We start from the raw sequence: 15,011 nt of genomic DNA, 5'->3' as shown, positions 1-15,011 counted from the left end.
GGCTGACTGCATTTCGCACAATGAAATTTGCGCAATCTTGAGACTCGATCCCTCGACTTTCCCCGGTGTTTATTTTTATTCATTTCGCTCCTCCCCTTTCATTTCTCCATTTTCATTCATTCCCTTCTTCCGTGTCACTGATACATCTTTATTTCTATCGTCATACCCACCAGGAGTTATCACGAGCGATCTCACGGCCACAGTTACATCGCGCATCGCTCGCGTGAAGACTTTCTCGCGTGTCTGGCGGAACGTGGCGTTCTGGCGGGACGCACACGAGCGCGTTCTCTCTTTCTGCTTTTCTAGCCGATGAGCTAGCTAATTGGCCAGCGAGCGAGCGAGCGGGTCGCGTCAGAGAACGAGAGGCGGTGGGTACGAAAACGACCCCCCGGAAGAGAACGGAGGACGCGTGTATCCCGGCTCGCGATTTCACCGCGGATTTATTATGCGGATGATGTAATTAATGAGTTACCCCTCGCGCTCTCCTCTCCTCTACGCCACCCTGGCCGGAGTATAAAATTAATGACGCGGACGATTGATTTACGGACGATCTTTGAATCACGAGCACGCTACGCCTTCGTCTCGGGGCTCACGCAGTATTGATTATGAATAACTTATTTCGCCGGGGAACCTTTTATCGCGATAGCAGCTTCCTTGTGGACAAAGGAAAATGGAAGTAATTCTTCCCGGGGCCGTTAGGGGCACGCAAAAGGGAGCGCGCGGGGGGAAGAGCGCGAGAGCGAAAGGGATGAAAAGACTGCTAATAGATTCTCTCTCCCGACGATTCGCGAGGAGTCGTGGTGATAAAGAGAGAAATTGTGTATAAATTACGAGAAAGAGGGATATATAAAATATGAATAAAAGAGAACGTAATAAAATCGCGAATGGTTGAATCCCGCAGGCCCCTTTCGATCAGGGTCGCATTCGTGTACCTATAGAAGCGCGAGGGTGAGGGGAATAAGATGACCTTAAGGTTTGTCGATCTCTCCTCATTTTCGTACAACGACGTAAAAATAACGGTTTAAAAATAACGGTCAATTTTTTCTGAGTAGCCCAAGCCTTGTTTGTCATCTGCGAAAGCTGAAAAAATTTATAAATAAATTGGAATTTCGTTTGATAAAAATTCTTTGAGAACGTATCAACGTCGTCATGTTACGTGGATAAGATATAACGAAAGTTGAAAATAAATTTTTTATGCCTCTATAAGATAATTTCTTCTGCAAAATTTTCGTTTCTATATTATTTTTATATCTATATTATTTACGAAATTATTTTTATATCTATATTATTTACAAAATATGAGAATTTGTGACAAGGCAGCTTAAAGAAAATAAAATCTAGACAAGAACAAAAATAACAATTATTTACAATTGTCCTTTGTGTAATGTAATTTAGAATGAAACAAAATGTGTACAAATGCACTATACATCGTCTGCATATGATATTCGTCATCTTATCTTATAGTCACTATATTTATTTATCCATTAAAGAAACATAATAATGCAATATGAGAAATGAAAAATAATATTACGTTATCACGTGAATTTTTAGACACATCATACAATAATTCTACATAGAATATATAGAGGAGGTGAAAATATTTACTATAATTGGGTAATACTTTATGAAGGAATACCACAAAATTGCATAAAAGTATATTCAAAATACATTTCTTATTATATTATTTAGTCGGCGACAGATTGAGGTCGAACTACAGCGGATTATTTATTATTATTGAAATCCTCTAACGAGACATCGACCCGTTATTTATTGTTAGCTCAGACAAATTGGCAAATTATCATCGTACCCCGCTTTCCTCAATTGCATCGCGCGAGCACGACGATGACAACGACAACGTTTCATCTCGCGGTGAGCTCGCCGAGCTAACGAGATCCCAAAAATCAAGAGTATCGGGTAGCATAACGGGGCGATATAGCAGCACTCGAGTGCTTATTGGCTCAGGTGGAGTCAACAATGTTCATACCGGAGGGAGCACGAACTTAAGCGCGGCTGCTCCCCGGACCAAGCGGGCAACCAATTTTCCAATCTGATTGTTTTCCCGCAATCAGACTGCGAGATTATTAAATTATTCCGAGACTCGAGATTCTCTCTCTTTCCCTCTCTTTCTTTCTCCCTCCCTTCCCTTCGTCCTCTCCCGAAGATTTCCACGCACACACTTGCGTGGGGGATCTGTTCTGTCGCGTACACGACTAACGATGCCGCGGAGTCCCTCACGGAAAACGGTAGTTACACCCATTGTGCGCCGAGCCGCGGAGCGAAGTCCGCGGTAGAAGGTTACGGAAACACCGGGCACAGGAATATTTCGATTATCGAGTACCGGCGACGGCAAACGCGCGGAGTAAAATCGTCGCTGCTCTCATCTTTCGATTTTCCGGATTTTTCAAGTCGACAATGAACCCGTCAAATCGGATTGCAAAAGAAACGGAAATAACGGGGCAACCTATACAGAGAGAGAGAGAGACTACGCTCAAGAGGCGCGATCGCATCATTATCACGCGTTGTTTCCGCGACGCGAGGTGTCGCAGGCACGCATGGAAACGCGGCGAAACGTACATATCCGTCCGAGAGCGGTCGCGTCACAAAGGGCGAGAGAATCTCCATAGAAATATTTCAGCTGCTTCGGTCGCGGAGAGGAGCCCACGCGGTCTCTCCGCGCACGTATATACCGAGGAGCGCGCGTATACGTACCATCCGCGTACAGAGAGGCGGCATGCCCGCATGTAAACAATAGACCAGGCGAAACCCGCTGAAAGCGTTTGCGGTTAATTAGGCAGCAATGCTGTTAACAATGTCCCGGCTTCAGCGCGACCCCTCCGTAACCTTGCGCCGCGACATCGCAATCCGTAGTTACGCGGCTCGACGAGCACGAGGAGTTTCGTTCGGACGAAGTCACCGCCCTCCTCCCGCTCTCCCCCCCTCCTCCTCCTTCCGACGAGCAGCGGAGTCGCGACAACGCGCGAGACCACGGACGCTAATTATCCGCCACCGTCCGTCGAGAGTACATTGATCGATCGGTCGATCGATGCGGGGGATGAAATAGAAAATTCGAAATTTCCATTCCGGACGAGTGCGCGCGACAGTGCGCGCGCTCCAATGGAGAGCGGATTGTTTTATAATACAATACGTTAGTCACTCGGGCTGCGCTCGAATCGCGCTTTGAATTATTGCAATTTCCATTCACTCGTCGCCTTCCCCCTCCCTCCTTCTTCTCCCCATCGCGGGGGTCGTCGACAATTGAAGCTCTGCTCTTCGCATTTATTCGCGGTCGCCGATTTCTATTCATTTCTCCCCTCCCCCGCTCCTCCGCCACCTCCTTCTGCTACTGCTTCCCCTCCCCCCCTTCCGTGATTTGTTCCCGATGACCGATCGCGTTTAATCCTCCGGGTCCCGGCGATAAAACGCGCGAAGTTCGATTAATTCGGATACTACCGTGTCTCCGAGCGACGAAGGGGAGAGAAAGGGGTGAGGGGCTTTCCTCTCGCTGAAAGCTGTCGCTCGCGATAAGATCGTCTTCATTATTTCGTTACTCGTAACGACTTCTGGGACTGTAGGCGAGGTAGGCAGGTAGGCGAGTACAGGCGAGTACAATATTGACCGTGCCGCGGCACTTCCGGCCGTTAATTGCGCCATCAACGTTTCCAGATGTCCCGTAAAAATAAAAGAAAGCGGCGTTCCGGGAGCCGTAAAAATTCCCTTACGTGCCTTCTTCGAAGCCGAAGGATTCATGGCGCGGAAACGTCGGCCGGTCGGGGGATGCAGCGAGAGAGCCCTCTCCTTTCCCTTCCACCTGTCGTTGTTAAACGGGGAAACGTATAAACGAGACTTCGGTAACGCAACGGAGTCCCTCGAGTCGTCGCCGTCTGAACTGCTTAATCCGAAAGTCCCGTAGGGTTTTTATGGCCGCCGATCGTAACGAGTTCGCGCCCAGCGAGAACGCAGCGAACGGGGAGTTTAAGGCTCGACGAGTGCCGAAAATCCGCCTCCCCGATTGAAATAATTTGTAATCGCGACGTCGGCGGAGTTCGGCGAACCTGCCGGCTCTCGAGGAGGCGATATTACGACCCCACCGGGATAAAGCGATAACCGACTCCGGGAGTGATCTTTATTTCCCGAGAATGTTGTTAGTTATCGCGCGAAGTTGTAACGTTATGTAGAGAGCGAACGAGAGAAAGAGAGAGAGAGAGAGAGGGAAGAGATCGATCGTCGGCACGTGGCACCACGCGGTAATAGCTCGAGAAGGTAAAACGGTAAAACGACCGTACGACCACGTTCCCCCCTCCCCACCCTCTCTCTTTTCGGAAAAGATATTCCGCGATGAAGGGCACGCGCGATAACGCGGGACGCGCGTTTTATACAGTCGATCCGAGAGGCGCGACGGGTAATGCGAAATCACATTACGTCGGCCTTAGAAGGACGAGCACGTAAATTCCGCGACGGTTTTCGCGACGGATTTATAACGGGCGGGAAAGAGAGTGGCGCACGGGAGGGGCTGCACGTGAAAACCGCCGTGTCGCTTTCTGCCCCCTTCTCTCAGCCGAAAACATCCGCCGAGTGCGATGCTAATAGGAAGCCAATAGTCTCGCATAGTCCCCTCGCAACAATTTACGGCAGGCAACCGACCGACCGACCCAGCGACCCACCGACCGATCAACGAGCCAACCACCCTTCGGTTACTCCACAGCGAAGTGGAGTCTCCTCGAGAAACTCACGGGGATGAGAGAAAGAGAGGTACTGGGAAAGGCAGAGAGGGAGAGAGATAGAGATAGAGAGAGAGAAAGACAGAGATAGATAGAGACAGAGAGAACGAGGGAGAGAACGAGTGAATGAGTGAGTGAGAGAGAAAGGGAGGGGGTGAGGAGTTCGGGCCGACCAGAGGCATTACGCCGCCTCATCAGTCGAAAGGTGCATTAGCATTGCTAATGACCCACGATCGTTACCGCCGCACACGCCGCACTATCCACGGGCGCTTCGCGCGAGCACGTTTGTTATTTGGAAGTGGGCCACGGCGAACGGCACGGTGAAACAAGACCCAAGGCATGGGTAGTCGGTCGGGTGGCGGTCGGATGGCCGACGAGAGGGGCTCCGAAGAGGGGGGGAAGAAGGATAGAGAGGAGGTGGAGGCTGGCTGGCTGGTTGGCTGGCTCCCGGTTAGCCCGCAATAATTTTCGCACGACAATATCTTGCAACGTCACGTAGGTATGCATCTATTGTTTCATTCGGCTAAAACACACCGGCGGGGGACATATATATATATGTGTGTGTATATGTGTGTATACGTGTGCATACATGTAGATATATGCGTATATGTATATACACACGTTCGGATCGTCCGCCGGTAGAACAGAATTTCCCCGCGCTGCCTTTTACGCGAAATTCCCACGGCTATTAACAAATTGATGCATCAACTCTCTCTCTCTCTCTCTCTCTCTCTCTTTCTCTCTCTTATTTTCTCTCCTACTTCCTCCCCCGCTCCCGTCTCGCATTCGCAACTATTTAAAGCTTCTCCTCGACGAGATATCCCCCCCGTAATCCTGTAAAACGTCCGGCCAGTAATCCGTTCAATTAACGTTATTGTTTTATCACGATAAATACGGAGAGTTCCACGTAAAACGGATGATTTTCGCGTTATTAATACGGAAAGAAATACGCGCCGGCCGCACGAACGTTACATAGTGTGCGCGCGGTAAATATTGAATCGAAAGACACCGCGTGGTAGTCGAATCGCTCGCGATCGATAAAAGACCCCCCATCGTTTCCACCCCCTCCCCATCGTCCTCTCTTCTCTTTCGTAATTTGCACGCTTCTTCGTGCACGCTCTAGCGCTCTCGGATTTTCCGCGGGGAGTCGATCGTCACGTCGGACACGTCCGCCCGCACGCACGTGTATACCCCGAACGCTCTCGGTACTCCCCCCCCCCCTTCGACGATAGCCGCGGCTGATTTCACTCGGAGATGTTCCGAATTTCCCAAGCGCGACCGACGCGTCGCGTCGATCATCACCTTCGATCTCTTCTTCCGCTTCCGCTTCGGGGCGTTTTTTATATTCAGAACATGAGCGAGCGGTCTCGTTCTCCTATCGCCAGAGGGAAAAGCACCAAAACTGACGTAAGTATGGACATACCCCCATGTTTCTCGGGTATAAAATACCGAATATCGACGGATAGTGCATGAACTTCGTCCACCGCAGAGCACAGTAGGGGCTGAAGTGGCAGTTTCTGTTTGCAAGCGTATTCAGTTATGTTATCGGCGTTAGTTAATTTTTCGATGTGCCGAAGCTTTCCTCGAGAGTTTTTCCTCATAAATTTCGAAGTAGCAAAACGGTGAGTAGTTTATACGATAATAGTATTTTATATTGTAAGAGTTCGGAACTTTTCAGTCGCTTGGGATCTTGTGCCAATCTTTACCCTCTGTCACTGAAGCACGCAAGAAAGATTAGGGTTAGGTCGTGGTTCTTACAGTCGTTATGTTATTACATCATTCATGTTCCTCCTAAGAGAGAGTTTATTTTTAATGAATATATAAATAAATACGTATATAAATATATATATACATATATAAATTTATAACAAAACACTGTTGTGTTTTCACACGAGATTTTACAATTTTTTTAAATCGGTGGAAAATTTTTCATGAACAATTATGTAATCTTAAACTTGAGCGTTTAGAAGCAGGGATTGCAGAAAAGGTAGTATTATTAGAAGCAACACAAACTCAGAAACTTAGTAACATGATATAATTCTGAATGAAAATTCAGGACAACAAGAAAAAAATTAAACGAATACTGGAAAGAAAGAATATTGTTGAGAGCATTTAATGGAAATGTGAGCAACATTCAAGGTAGCAATTTTTTTTATGTATCTTTCCCCGACTTTCCCGGACTTTCCCCTGACATTGTAAATTTCCACGACTATTCCCGGTTTTTTTCAGGTCTGCGGCGAGCCTGAAAATGTAAATAGAATGGCCATAATACCACCTTCTCGTTTAGTTATTTGCAAGAAAATATGTAGTAATTTTCCGAAAAAAAAACCTCCGACGTATTACGGTGGAGAAATGTTGTCGCTTTGCATGCGCGCGCATAAATTTTAATTCTACATCTTCAACGGGGGTTTCCGAGTCCAAAAGCAAAATGGTAACGTCGGTCTCGGTGCTTTCGCTCTGTCTTCCGCCGCGCTCGGCTTCATCGAGCTTCCTCGAGAGCGCGAGAAACGAAAGTAATTAAATTCGCCCGCGGCACGGCGATTCCGATGATAACCGTTATTATGTAGTTTCGGGTCGGGTGGAAGGGGGGAGGGAGAGGTCGAGAATAAAACGGCGGTGCGACGCCGGTCGTTACGCATCGCGGCGACATTTTACGAGCGTTTTGAGACTAATCCCCGCGCTAATTAGACGCGAAATGAGCAACGATTACGTCAGCCGACGGAGAGACAAAAACAGCCGTCGCCGTGCGCGACGTACACCCCTCACCCCCTGGGCTCCGCGAGCTGGGGTTATTCCGGAAACAAATGCCGCGCGCGGCGAGATTCCGCCTCGAAAATGTGTCACGCAGCGGTGTAGGCGGCGATGCGCGCGCTCTCGGACAAAAGATTAGGATCACTCGCGGAGATGCTCGCTGAGAGAAAGAGAGAGAGGGAGAGAGAGAGAGAGAGGGGGGGATACACGAGGCCGGCCTTTTTCGTTGCACGTCGCTTTGTTCGCGGCGAAACAGCCTTAAAGCCGTTCTCTCGATGTAGCGTGTACTCGCGACGCGTAAATGTCAACGTGAGAGACGTCCGGTCTTAAATAGCTCGCTCAGCGCGACGTTCGCCGATGCTTGTTACGCTAAATCGGGACGTCGAGGCTCGAAACGGTCGCGAAGTGACGAGTGAATCTCGGCGTTTTCATCAATCAAAAATTTGCTCGAGCGGCGATCGGACGAATCGTCTCGTCGATGAAACGTCGTTTCGTCGTCCGTAAATTTTCCGCGAGGACCGCCGCGTAGATCGCGGGGAAACTTAAACGACGACTGAATTTAGTCGCAGTAACTATAAAATAGTTTATTTAAACTATATGCATCAATTCTGTGGGCAAAACTACCGAAAGCGTCACGCACGTGGCAGAACACGCACTGATAGAACGTCATAGTTATTTTCGGCGCTAAGCAGACCCTTTTTTTTTATCTCAACCACACGAATAACCAGGATAGCCATTTTCCTAGCGAAGTCTTGCCGTAGTGTCAGCGATAATAAACCTTACACGCATGTTGCCGCGACTGTAAAATATGTTTGGCGCCGAAAGCAGGTATAATTTTCTGCAAGTGTAGCCGCGGGACGTATCGCTCGTTCGTGTCGCCCGCAAAATCTCGCTCTCCCACGGGCAATGAATTTTCAAGTTCGGGATTAAACGTCCGGGGATGTTCCCCCCGTCCCGTCTTACCGCGTTATCCGATGACGGCCGGTGGGCAAAGCGGCAGCTCGTCCGTTAAGGGAACGGTCGCGAAAGTATTTTCGCGAGTCCTATGATTCGTCGCTGCGCGTCCTCCCGTCATCGAATAGGTTTACAGGTGACCTGGTCCTCACACTCCATTCGCTCGATCGAGCTTTCCAGACAACGTGTAGGACTATCATGCACTGCATCCGCGGCAAGTGCGCACACAGAGACGAGCGTTCTCTCTCTCTCTCTCTCTCTCTCACACTTCCGAGCAGCCATTGTTATCAAATATGCCAGGAATGCCACCGCCGAATATGCCATCAGCCAAATGATCCGTGAAAATTCCGGCTGGCCTGTCCGATTTTACGCGGCCTCCGGCTTCTTCCTCCTTTCTCCCTACGCGACTACGGGCGAAACGAACGCAGAGAAGGAGAGAGAGAGAGAGAGAGAGAGAGAGAAAGGGAGAGTGCCATCGTAGAAAGAACGATAGGGATGCACGGTGGGGGATGGAGAGTAAAGGGTGCCGTATGAAGCCGGCAATGTCGAGCCGTCGATATTAAAACGCCCGCCAAGGACGGCAGTAACGTTCGAGCGCGCGAATCCACGCTGATATCGTCCCCCGGGTCGGCAGGAAGATCGACGCGATCCCGATACGCGGAAATTCGTAATGAGCGCGTCCGCGAATTCCGCAGGTGATGACGATAAGTTAGATATGGGGATGTAATTTAGGTGCATAATGTATGCGGATAAGAAAAGAAATCTCAGTTCGCGTGTGTACTGAAGAAGAAGCCTCGCTGGATCTATTCGACAATGGACAGCCAAACGCGTTCTGATCGAAGGATCGGAATTCTTATAACCGGAAATTCTGTTTCCTTGAAAGAACGGATGACTGATTTTTCGAACCATTCGGAATTAGGCGTGCCGGTTAATCGCCACATACGCCGCGCCGAAAGACGGCCAGCACGAAAAATATCAATGTTACTTTCAGCGACAACCTTGCGATAACTTCGCGAAAATAACAGATGATCGCGTCCGGAGGAACACGCCTGTTCCGTGAGAGGAAACGCGACCGATCGTGCGATTAAATCAGTTTCGTTGCGAAGTCGCTGCGCTTAATTCAATCGGCCGTCGTTTCCGGGACTATCTCGGAAAAGCGCTCCCGTGCCGATTCCACGAGCGGTCAATAAGCCTCCGTTGCGTAACCTCATTAGTTCATTAAGGGTCATAAGTATTTCGCAAACAGTTTTAATTCAGGGATCAGTCTATCTTCTGAAAGTCTCAGATTAACCTCCGAACTATTTTTACCGGAAACGGATACAATCGGAAATTAGATGAATGACGGAAACAAAAAATAAAGTTATATATTAATATATTAATTTACGTTATTTATATTATATTATTATGGTAATATATTAACTACATATTATTATGATGAAATAGTTTTGTTTAATTAAAACGAACCAATCTGTTTATCTACAAATGGGGAAGTTATTGCCATTTTCTCCGTTTGAATATTTAATGTAGAACCCAAATTTACGCTCTGGAGGACTAAATTCCCCGTGTATTATTAAAGGCGCATTTATTGACGAGTGGGAATTGATTTCTGTTTTCTCCACTGGAAGACTCAACGTGGAATTGAAAATTTCGTCTCGAGCACCAGAGTCGAAATTTCGTCCCACATTAAGTCTACTTAGGTTCGAAATTAAGTGTAAAGAACAAAAATAACTTTCCACTTGTAGAGAAGGAGCGCAATATAAGACACAATGAAGACTTAATACAGATCTAAGTAGACTTAATATAGAACTAAAATCTCGACTCGGGTTATGTCATTTAAAAAGCCCGAGCGACACGCCGGACGTATCTCCTCGTGCGCTTCTTTAACCCGTAATTCAGGTATCCGGGTCGCAAGCGCGCAGTCTTTACCTTCTAATTGAAGCATAATCCGAATTAACGCGCGCTATTCATTCGATTACTTCGCAAGCCATTCGCGAGCAATCTCTCCCGACGACGTCGCGCGACGACGATCTCGCGACAGGTAATTGTCATTTCGCAATTACCGCCGTGAGAAGCTCGGGCTTCGTGTGAAGCATCGTCGCGTGGATTTAATGACGCTCGGCGCGTTGTAAAAAAGCACACGAGCCAGTTTCCGTCGCCTCGTGCGAACTCCGCCGAGATTTTTCTATTAGTTCAAGGTCCCCGGCTAAGATCCCTCCCAACCCCCGTGTAGCTCACGACGACGACGACGTCGACGACGATGGCGGCCACTATACGTTAGCCGCAACGACGGGGCCGATCGAGGATCTTTTTTCATAGTCTGGCATTAAGGACGATAACCGAGATAAAGCGGCACCGGCGTATACATTTATAATACCGCATCACCTTATCTCCTCACGCTCCTTGCTTAACGTGGGTAAACGCTTAGGTAGGGCGGAAGAAAGAGAGAGAGAGAGAGAGAGAGAGAGAAAGGGGGGAGAGAGAATCGGGACACATCCGGGTCGTTCCCGCGGGACGCCCTCGAGGAGTCAAACTCAATCTGCAAATGGCACAATCCCATTTTCGACGCTTCGACGGCGCTTGATCACTCGCCTTTAAAGCCGGCCTCCGACCCATAATGTACCTCGTATATTTCTCTTTATGGCCGGAATGATGTAAGACGGTGTGTTTCATTGTCCGCCGTGTTATGTACCGCGCGATAATACACCATCCCCCGGGGGGGTGCAACTCGGGTCGAAATTTTGACTCCGCGATAAGGGAGTATTCTCATTTGAGACATCGTTTGTTTCCTAAAAGTAATCTTCAGAAATCTTTCGTGCGAAAACGACGACACACGATTTTCAAGTTTTGTACAAATGTTTGTCTATGTTTTATAACTATATACTGTATCTTTTATAAGTGATACGGTGATATCTGCACATTACTATCTTCAATACTGATAAAGTTATGAATAATTTTAATAATTTGCAGGCTGGACGCAAAAGGTTTTATGTACGGGGGAAAAAAAAAGATTAGCTGTATTAGCTAAATTGGTTGTAACATATGGATACCTGAAACTTTAGCAGCGCAAGCAATTTTAATGATTGTGTTTTAATCGTAAATGACACTTACAATAGTACGCTTGCTGCTGCAGCAAAAAAGTTTATTACCGTGGCAATTAAAATTACGTTGCCAAAATTTGAGCTAAAGTTTCAGATGTCCATATGTTACAACTAATTTAGCTGCTGAAGCTAAACTTTTGTTTCCGCACAGTTTTTTCAAAAAAGAGATTTCTAAAAATCATCTACTAAACGAAACATTCCAAATGAGAAATACTGCTTTTAAAATTTTAATTCTACGACACAGTAGGAGATAACCGGTGTGAAGTTGGCGCCTGATTTTGAAAAGTCAAAATGTAAAAATATTTCATATAAGGATTGTACTTCGTTTATGTCCGTCTGTATCATTTTTATTTTCGTTTGTATCTCAAACGGTTCGGAGTTTTTCAGTTTCGACATGCCCTTCCATAGCAAACTTGATTAATTTGCGAGATATTTAAAAAATGTATCTCCAAACCCCCTTTTAGGGGAGGTAAAATTATTAATGTAAAGGTAATTGTTGTTTGAAAAGCCAAATAATCATGTTTGTTGAATCAAGCGTTCGTTTGTTCGCTCCATCCCAAAGTAAAGTTTCGATGAAAGAAACTTTTAATTAATTAAATCCAATGGAAACCTCTTTCTTAGTATAGATTTCTGATAATCCACAGGTCATCCAAGTAGGTGCAAGTTATCCTTGAGATGGTCAAAGTAGCGTCGAAATTTCGGGAAAAATGACGCGCGCGGCTCGTTGTGCGAAGCGGTGTTTAACACTCATGAATTTCCGACGGGATAATTAAAACGTTTCGGTCGCTCGAACGATCCCGCTCGTATACGGTGTGCACGTCGAGTGGAGCCACACTCCACGTACAGGATAAAGATGATTATACGACGGGTGCACACACGTGCACGCACACAGAGCTGTTCCGCCGGACTCGCCGGCGGGAGAAGTGTTATCGTGTAATCGTGCGAAGATGCAACGCCGAATTACGCGCCGCACCGAACAATTAGGTAGATCGCTTCCGTGAGCGGCGGAGTCTCCGCGTGGAAATTTCTCAGGATCTCGCCAGCTGCGCCGCAGATTGCGATCGGAATGCCCGAATTTGTCCCGTGACTGCTATTATCGACTGATAATTCGTGACTGATATTATCGCGCTGTGTGAGACGCCACTCGGAAGTCCCAGCCGCGAGTTCTTCGTCCGAAACCAAAACATAAACGTCGCGGAGGTCTTCGTCTTTCTCGCAGTCGACAAAATTGCCACGCTTTTGTGGAATTCCGTTTTCACACCGACTTTTGAATACCATCGATAGAATAAAAAGTAAAAGTCATGTATGTTGATAGCGATATTTCTTCGAAGAAGAATTACACATTGAATGGGAATAACGATAAAACGTTACCGGTTTCTTTCCGAGTAGCCCGTGAAAATTTTAATGTCACTTTGATACTTTAACACTTTCAAAGATAGTCTGCGTCTATTTTAGATGAACTAACTTATATGAACGATACTGACATTTATTAACTTCCTAAACCTTCAATCTTACAGAATTTTAATCGTTTTAGAACGGACGTACAATATTTGGTAACTCGAATATTTCGAGAACGGATTAACATTTGCCGGTGACTAAAGTATCGTTTTACCTGGATTTTAAGCTGTACATTTTGATATATATCATGACCCACTTCTATGATACTTGCGATTTTCGAATTTTAGGATAGCGTTCACTTATTTTATAGTCATCTGGTAAAATTCGAAAATTTTTTCTTTGTTCATCGTCATTGTTGAGAAAAGATAAAAATTTTATTGAGAATAGAATAAAAGTAGTGTAGGAAAGAAAAAGGTTTTCCCTTCTGACTTCAAACTACAACTAATTGAAAGTGTCATTGAAAAACGTGGTTTGAAAATCTGCAATTGGCAATCTTCGATTATCTAATCCTTATATACGCTTGACAGCTACTTTCTTTCTCAAAAGATGAAAATCACCTAACAAATCAAAGAAATTGAATTGTTTGCACTACTGGAGCGGATAAAATAACGAACAAAAAATCTAGATTCGAATGCAAAGAACGTCAGGTATTATATTATTGATCGTTTTGAGGTTTATCACACAGAAGGCAATTTTTTATACAATAAAAATATCCTGAAAAGTACTGATTAATCGGTCATAACAATTGTACGCGTGTTCTGACACGTACAAATAAATTTTAATATTGATTTAGAAATTTGCGAGGCACTCTATTTCCTTATTATTTCCTTTGGAATAAGCTTGTTCCAATATTATTATTTTCGTTTGATTCGCTCAAGTCGATCGTTGTCGGGCAAAGTATGATGTAATTCTGCTGATAACACTCGATGTTTATGTCAACGGTCGCGTAAGACAAGTAATTTTGAACTTAAAACAGAACGACTGTTTGTTTGGTGTGTGTATCGACACAGAACGCTTCTTGCACGAGGTATTTATAGAGGTTAAAATTGCTCACCGATTATTATATGTTTCAAACGACACAGAGTCCTGATGTTGCTGCTAATTTGAGAAGGTAAGCGGAAGTAGCCGAGAATACAACAAAATTATCATTCGAAGTTATCGAATAAATGCATCGCTCGTTAATCAAACATATAATCATATGTATGCGTATAAGTGCGCGTTTCGCGTTTTCCCCGCCTAAAAAGGAAACTCGTCGTTTCGCAGATGACCAGGGCAAAAATCGACATGATGTTTCTCGGATTATTGCTCAGTGCCTGCCTGGCATTTACCGTCGCGACGACGATTGACACCAGCGTGGACACGGGACATTGCAGTTCCGAACTACACGATTTTTATCTACCTTATTACGTGACTCCCACACATTACAACATCACGCTGTCACTGAACGGCGATACCTTCGACGGGGAGTTAAACGTTGTCATTGAAATAAACGAGAATACCACGACACTAGTCATGCACGCCGACGAATTGCGAATAAACGCCGACACGATATCGCTTTTCAGGGAGTCAGAATATCCCATACAGGCGATCGAGATCCCATACAAGCAGAAATACAGTTATTGCGCGAAATCGCAAACCTTGGCTCTTTACTTCAGCAAGGTGATCATATCTGGCTTTTCTTACATTCTAAGCATGAAATTCACCGGCTCCACGCTTGGTAGCAAAGGCTTCGTCAAGGTCACTCATACGGATTCTAATAATAAGGAAAGGTGAGCGATGGTTATTAAAGAAAAAAGATGTGTTTACTTCGCAACCAGTATTCGCTCCTGTTTATTGTCCGCGACATACTAGGTGTTTCGTACGAAATATACGTCGTCTTCCAACTTTCGTGATTTAACATCGTTCGAGCAAATAGCCTGGAACACTAATTACGCGTATTCTCCTCCCTCTTTCCGTTTCTAATTGTAATTATACTGAAAAAATATCTAAAAAAACAATATTTACCCATTGAATATTATTACAACAAATATTTGCATATATTAATATATATACACACACACATATTCTTTACACATACATAAGTTACAAAAAA

At 45.8% G+C, this 15,011-nt stretch overlaps 1 protein-coding gene across 1 annotated transcript in view; it reads right to left on the bottom strand.

Annotated features, from left to right (window-relative positions):
- The window catches only part of LOC106749403 (discoidin domain-containing receptor 2-like), a 325,440-nt gene that overhangs the window by 120,951 nt on the left and 189,478 nt on the right, over positions 1-15,011 (bottom strand). The window lies entirely within an intron of this gene.

This window comes from Dinoponera quadriceps, unplaced genomic scaffold (assembly GCF_001313825.1).
Source record: "Dinoponera quadriceps isolate SergipeBrazil2010 unplaced genomic scaffold, ASM131382v1 scaffold3386, whole genome shotgun sequence".
Lineage (NCBI taxonomy): Eukaryota > Metazoa > Arthropoda > Insecta > Hymenoptera > Formicidae > Dinoponera > Dinoponera quadriceps.
Note: the sequence above shows the minus strand (reverse complement) of the source record. Positions and strands in the feature narration are given on the sequence as shown.